Source organism: Vulpes vulpes, chromosome 13, assembly GCF_048418805.1.
Source record: "Vulpes vulpes isolate BD-2025 chromosome 13, VulVul3, whole genome shotgun sequence".
NCBI lineage: Eukaryota > Metazoa > Chordata > Mammalia > Carnivora > Canidae > Vulpes > Vulpes vulpes.
This window is the reverse complement of record NC_132792.1, coordinates 130,758,510-130,766,245: the sequence shown is the minus strand read 5'-3', so window position 1 is coordinate 130,766,245 and position 7,736 is coordinate 130,758,510. Positions and strand designations below refer to the sequence as shown.

The following is a 7,736-nucleotide window of genomic DNA, read 5'->3' as shown; positions in this document are numbered from 1 at the left end:
AGTTTTCTTCCTTTATCGTGTTTCACTCAGGCTGGCAGAGGTGTGACGCATAAGTTGAAAGTAAATTTAATAGGAAACTTAGGTTTTGTTTCCCTGGCAACGTTAATTCAGTCTCCTTACAAATGGAAACAACACTGGAGGCCTTTGTTTCTGCATTCCCAGCTCTACAGGGCAATGTGACATGCTGAGCACTCTGGAAACAGTACTGTATAATAGAATCCTGCGACATTTACTTTAGAATCTCCCTCACTGAATTTCATACAACCTCATGGGCATTTTGCTGTGGCTGATATTCATCCTTTCTGCTGAAAGAAGAGGGACAGAAGAGTAGTTGGTGTTGTGACTCAGTACACTAGGGACTCATGTCAGCAGAGCATGCCGCATTATAGAAGGCCAGGGTGAGAGTTTAGTTATTCAAGAACAATAGTGGCTGGCAGGTCAAGGTCAAAATGGACAATGGTCCAGTAGTTCAGACACTGTGGACTGGAGTACTGGTGTGTAGGAAAAGTAACCACATCACGTGTATGGACACTTGTTTTTACCTCTCACACTTATTTAGAATATTTGATAAATACTAGAGTGGGTTTCAGTAAGAATCCTGGAAGACATGGTAAACCACCTTTATCCATTTAAATAATTTGCATTCAAGAGGCTTTGGTAAAGCAGCCCAAATGTCTACCGATAGATGGATGGGTAAAGAAAAAGTAGTATGTATATACAATGGAATATTATTCAGCCATAAAAGGGAATGAAATCTTGCCATTTTCAATAATATAGATGGAGTTAGGGATTATAATGCTGAGCAAAATAAGCCAGTCAGAGAAAGACAAATATCATATGATTTCACTTGTATGTGGAGTTTAAGAAACAAATGAACAAAGGAAAAAAAGAAAGAGACAAACCAAAACACAGATTCTTAACTATGGAGAATCAACAGAGGGTTGCCAAAGGAGAAGTAGGTGGGGGATGGGTGAAGGGGATTAAGAGGACCCTTATCTTGATGAGCACTAAGTAACATATGGAATTGTTGAATCACTATATTATGATTGTACACCTGAACTAAAATTTATAAACTTAGTAACAAAAGGCTTTGGTAAAGTTTAGTTTATTTTCTACATCTGGGAGATTTCATGCAAGTATTTCTGCTAGTAGGCTTTATAAGGTAGTGGTAAGTTTCTGGGTTCTAATGACAGACTGCCAAGATTTAAATCTTGGTTCCACCACGTTTTAGCTGTGAGACTTGGGAAAACCTCTTGCTTTTCTGTGCCTCAGTTTTCTTATCTACCAAATGGTCACAGTTTTCTTATCCACAATAGTTTAGGGATGTAGAGATGAAGACACTTCACAAAGAACAGTGTTTACAGCCTTGTAGCAGGTGCCACACACTTCCACATATTTGCCATGGGTAGAGATAGTACTTGTCAGATCTTTTTGAGTCCTTGAGAAAATTTCATTAGAACTTATAGAATATAATTTTTCCCCTAAACTAATTCCATGAGAATTTGTCCCTATTTTGTGGCTGCTCCTTTAATCATATGATGGGGCCACAGCTTGAGATAATGGAAGAAAAGTAGGAGAAGGAAGAAATGAAGGAGGAAGAAATTAAGGAGGAAAAGGAGAAGATGGGAAATCCCATGACCTTGGAACTGGATGCAGATTGGCACCCATCATACCTGCTTGCTCCACCCCCAACACTCTCCCATCCCACAAGGTTTTCTCATTCCCAGTAACTGGAGATCCTGCTTAGAACTATGAGTTGTTTTTATCTTAGATCTCAAAGAACCTAGCCTGAAACATAACTCCTCAGTGTGACATTACTCACAGGTTACTGTATAGTGCTGCATCCCACAATAAGAACACACAGCACAGCTCTCGTAATACATAAACCCAGTGTTTTGTGTGGGTGTGGAGATATGAAGGAAGATTTTTTTTTTCACCCTTGAGGTTAAGCTCAGAAAAAAAACCAAAAAGGACTAAATCCCTGTTTTTATCTGTCTTTCTTAAATACTTACCTTGCAATTTTAGAAAATTAGATGGCACAGTATTCATTTAAGACAGTATTCAGACTTACAACCCAAATCAACTAATGTCAAGCAGAGAAGAACAAATGCCACAAATTCTCATTTGTTTGTAACTGAGGATAAATGTTACGTTACTGAAGTAATTTCTGGGCATTCCTTCCTCTCTGCCCATCCACATTCTCATGTTCCTGGCCAATATCAGAGCACCTGGACATTCTGGCTAAATACACGCTGCCCATTCTTAGAGAGAAATTCTGTCCTAAGCACAGACACTTGAAAATGTGTACTTGTCTTCTCAGGGGTTGTTCCCTGGACCTGCAGGTAATTGCCCAGCATTTCCCCTCATTGTAGTTTTCCCACCTCATCCCTCAGCAGTACTAACCACCTCCAGGTTCTCTCATGTCTCTGGCCCTTTGCTCATGCTGATGCTTCCACTCTGAGTGGTTCTTCTTCCCAAACTTTCACCTTCATCTTGTCTTTTTGCATACTCTTGCTTCCTTCTTGAGATGCTCACTCACAACATAATTTTTTTTTGATATCTTCTCTCTGACAATGTCCAATACCCTTAAGGCATTCCACTCTCTGGGATCTACTCAGGCATGATTTATATCTCTTGTTTAGTCCTTGTCACATGGAATCCCATTGTATAAAAGTGTGTGTGGCACGTGTACACGTGTGTGTGTGTGTGTGTGTGTGTGCATTGGTTTCTCCTACTTTAAGGATAGTGGAGTAGGTCTTATTCATCTTTGCTTCTCCAATTCCTAGAATAGTTTTTACACAGAGACAAATAATAGAAGTTCCTCATATGCATGAAAAGAATGAGCAATATCCTGGCCTCCTTTGCCACTTTCCTAACTGGTACTGGGACCATGGGAGAATATCTCCCCCAGAGCTGTCCTTCTTTCCTTTGAGCTTCCAGCCTTCCCTTCTTTCTCTCTTCTCCATTCTTCCCTGGTCACCACAGTTTCTGAGACTCAAAGGAGATTTTTAAGTCCAAATTGAGAGCAGCACACAGTCCAGAAATACCAAGGCAACCTTCTCCCCACCATCAACAGAGCTAACTAACCAAAACATTTGCGAGTCCTTCACATATTCAGTTTCTCCTCCTACCCTCAGGGGGGTCTGGTAAGCTATAACAAGTTTGGTAGGAGCTGAGAAGAGCAGAGGGAATCTCTTGTGCCAACTCTGTCTGGAACCAGGTATTATTTTAGCTCCTTTAAAGATCCTCTGTGTTGGTTTCATATTTTATGGGAGGTTCTGTTGGTATTTTTTCATGACCATTTTCATTGAATGTCATTAGTATCCACAGTCTTGACAAAGCCTGACTTCTTGATAGAAAAGGTCACATTTGTGAAATTCAAATACCATTACACATATTAATGTCCAATAATAGCTTGTGATTGAGTCCTAGCCTTCTAGGTAAGGAGTTAATGACATTATTTGATTGGTGCCTCTTTGAGGCTAATTAATTCCTTTGCTTTCTACTTTTCCCTAATACCCATGAAATCTCTATAGGATGAATATTCTACAGCAGACTTGTAGCTTCTTAATTTCAGGATTTGTAGAAATCAGTAGCAGTGAGATTCAAGGACAGAGAAAAGAATGTATCAATCAACGTGTATTTTTTATTCTCTGATTACCCTTTTATGAACCTTTTCAGAGATCATAAGGGAAGAAAAAGGCATATGAGTGTTTGTGGGTTTTTTCTATTTTTCTCATTTCTCTCTAAGTAAATAGTGTTCTGTTGCTGAGTCTGGAGATTGCAGGCTCCAATGAGTTTGATATGGACTATAAACATTGGATGCTGAGAGAAGAGCAAAATAGAAGGGTTTTGTAAACTGGGCTCAAGTGTAAGCAACTCTCTCTTGGTCTCTGTGTAGGCCAGGATGAGGATGGCAGCAGTAGCTAATATTTACTGATGCTTATTGATCTCAGTATTTTTACAGGTATTCTCTCATCTAAATGATGAACTGTTAGGTATGAACTATTATTATCCCCATTTCACAGATGAAGAAGTTGTGGCATCTATTGGCTAAGAACTTGCTCAAGCTTATACAGCTAGTGCCTGTCAGAGCCTGGACTCAAACCTAAATCCCTCTGAGTCTGACAGCCCAGCTCTCTTCCTAAGGCTGCTTATGCGGGACCTTGGCTCACGTTGAGGTCCTCCTCCAATTTCAGAACTGAGTCACAGGGGGGTGGCACTGAGTAGTCAGGAACAGATGAGATACTACAAGATCTATATTTACACAGAAGATAAAATAAGGATAATCATTTGCACAAAAAGATTTATCATAGTGTTACTTTAGGGAGGAAGCTCTCCAGTAAGACAAAATATCAATTGTTGTACAGAGATTCACATCACACATTTTTTCAAGCACAGAAAGCAAAGCATAACTGCATTTTATTATTGGACTAAGACACAGTTTCATGGTAGTATTTGTGTCCTGAAGCCATTCTTGACACTGTTGCTACATTTCTACAAGTTGTTTTGTTTTCTGTGATAATTCAGTGAAACTATTCTGGCATTCTTGTAGGTTTTTCTTGTATATTCTATAGTTTGGGCTTGCCAGAACATTTATCCATGTCTTATAACAACTGCAATATATTTCTTATTTCTCTTACTTAAACAAATAAATGCCTTGTGATACTTATAATAATGGGACATCAAGTCATACCTAATTAAGGAGTGGCTATTTTCTGCAAGTGACATTAAAACTTTATGACTTAGTTGCCTGGACTTTATCTCCATGACCAGCTACCGAAATATTCAGACTCACTTCAAAAGATGGTGATAGAGCCTTACTATGTGTCTCTCCTATTGTTACCTTATTTTATCCTAGACAGTCTCATATATGTTAGGCTTTGCAGGTGGGAACTCTGAGACTCAGAGCAGGCTAGTGACTTGAGGAAGGTAATGTCAGCAGCTGGGATTCCAACTCAGATCTCAAACCCTGCATCAAGAACCATGTTTTTTTTTTTATCACATCAGAGCTCTGTTTCCTGTTTTCCAGTGTATGTGTCTCTTCTTATTTCTCTCTTAACAAGCTAGTGAGGCCTTGTAGTATCTTTAAAAAAACAATTACACGAATACAAATCAGATTTTACCTTATTATGTTGTTGATGTTCTCAGCATTTATCTCCAACATGACATTGGGCCTGTCATGCTCATTTTTTGAGTTTGGTAATTATGAGCAGATTGCTTAAAGAACGAATTTGGAGGTGGCTCAGGTCCTCAGTCCCTTCAGTCCCCATAATTATCCCTCTGAGTAATTGCTTTGTACCCCCTGGTAGAAGAAAACAATAGCCAAATTGAAATAACTATTTGTGTAAATGATGGTGGGATTCTTTTTAAGGTTTTATTTTTAACTTTCAGTTTTTGAAAAGAGTGCATTAAGAAGATCATCTAAAACTGGAGCTAACATTTAACTGAAATGAAAATCTATCCAACAGGATAATATTTTCTCTAAGATCATGTCAAAACTCTTGTCCTTTCTCTCTCCTTTTCAGAGTCCTACAGGAACCAAAGTGCTGTTGGCAGCTGTCCCAGCAGTGGGTGCCCAGAGAGGGGCCAAAAGCAGGAGTGTCAAGGCAGGCTCCTTCCAGGACTCATTTCTGTGTTGCCAGCCCTAAGTGGGGACCAGCTTTGAATACAGAGACAATTTGATATGCTATTTGGCAAACAATACAATGCAGTGTGCAAATGAACAGCACTTTCTTCTTCAGCATAAGAATTGCCAGGTAACTGTTTTCTCTTGTGCACATAAACTTGATGTCAATGCAATTTTGGCAAGTTTGCTTTACTAATTAATGGTTCATATTAATCATCATAGATCTGTACATTTGATCCCTATATGGGCCACTTAGCTTTCTTTTTTCTGTACTGACAGATTGCCCTGCCAAATCTTGAATATCTAAGGCCTTGATCAGCAGGCCAGCCAGTTGAGACACTCTTGGAGAGTACTTGCCATCCCATCTTTCTCACTGGTAAGGTAGTTCAATTCATCTCTCCACCCAATGGTGGGCCTCTTTTTGAATATGAAGAGGTTATGTCTTCAGAAGCAACTTCATTGCTACTCTAAATCTCTGTGATGTATGATGAAATTGTCATCCTAGCTAAAACGTGAAGTGCATGATGTTCTATGCCCCCAACCTCGAGTCAGAAATTGCACACATAACCTTGAGATTGCATTGATTACACAGGCTGCCTTTATTTTTCATGGAACCATGCCATTTGGGGCAGTGTGTATGGGATGGGACTTTGGACTTTAAGAGCACAGGCACCATTTGGCCAGTAAAGTGCCTTAGTTGAGGGACTCCTGGGTGGCTCAGTGGTTGAGCATCTGCCTTTGGCTCTGGGTGTGATCCTGGGGTTCTGGGGTCGGGCTCCCCGCAGGGAGCCTCTTTCTCCCTCTGCCTTTATCTCTGCCTCTCTCTGTGTCTTATGAATGGATAAGTAAAATCTTAAAAAAAAAAAAAGTGCCTTAGTTGAATTCTGGCTCCACCTCTTTATTAGCTATGTAAACATGGGCAAGTCTCTTAACTTTTTCATTATCAAGAAATTGGGATCAGCAGTTAGTACCTGCCTCATAAGACCGTTTTAAGAACTGTTAAAAAGTAGGGGTGCCTGGGTAACTCAGCAGATTAAGCATCAGCCTTGAGCTCAGGACATGATCCCAGGGTCCTGGGATCAAGGCCATGTTGGGCTCCTCAGCAGGGAGTCTGCTTCTGTCTCTCCCTTGAGCCCTCCTCCCCCACACTCCTGTGCTCAAATAAATAAATAAATAAATAATAAATAATTAATTTATTTAATTTTAAATAAATTAAAAAAGTTTTTTTAAAAAGAACTGTTAAAAAATAGACATACTAAAATATTAAGTTTATTTGAGGAAAAATTGATTTGAATTGTGCAGTATCCAATTCAGTAGATAGAAAGAAACTCTGAAATGAAAGACTTTTATAGGCAGGATGGAGCAGGAACAAGTCTGGTTGGTTGGTTATTACTAAGTTACTTTCCTTTAGAGGATGGTAAGGGTCTATCAGACAGATTATCAACTAATTCTGATCTCGTGGTTCCTGACTGGTTTAAGATTTCATTTCTGGAAAAGCTAAAGCCAAATTAAGTCAAGTTTCTGGTGATGTGGGACTTAGCATAAGTAACTCCATTTTTGGCCTGTTGTCTTATTTTTAACAGGACGAAACAAGGTAATTCAGGCAAAAGCACTCAGCACAGTGTTTTTAGAGTTTTAATATGTTGTTTCCATCTTTGGAAGGGAAAATGAGGATGCAGTAGATGAAATAATTTGTAAAATGATCTTTTGGTGCTATATCTGAGTTGATGAAATATTGAAGTAGATTCTGTATAAAGATTGACTTTCTGCTGTTGAGAGGCAGTTGAGATTATTTAAATAACATATTTAATATATGAGGAACAAATGGAAAACCAGAGCCAGAATTGTTCAATTTTCATCTTTATTTGAGTCTTGTTGGCAAGAACCCCCACACCAACAAGTCTTCATAGTTTTCTTTGGCAACAGAAAGAATCCAAAAGATTCTTTGGTTTATGATGGATCATTGACCAACTAGAGGTTTGCTGTGAGTCACTTGCTTTAAACGCAGGTTTTTCCATTGCAAAAGGGGATAAGAAATCTTAGTTTGCGAGGTTGTCAGGAGGGCTTGAATAGGATTACACATATAAAACATTTCCTAATTCACAAA

At 39.1% G+C, this 7,736-nt stretch overlaps 1 long non-coding RNA gene across 1 annotated transcript; it reads left to right on the top strand.

Moving 5' to 3' along the window:
- The first annotated feature begins 3,166 nt into the window (after positions 1–3,166).
- On the top strand, positions 3,167–6,005 carry LOC140594988 (uncharacterized). Its single transcript, XR_011996333.1, has 3 exons — positions 3,167–3,220; positions 5,529–5,759; positions 5,909–6,005. It is a non-coding gene; the product is annotated as an uncharacterized lncRNA (long non-coding RNA).
- The last annotated feature ends 1,731 nt before the right edge of the window (positions 6,006–7,736 follow it).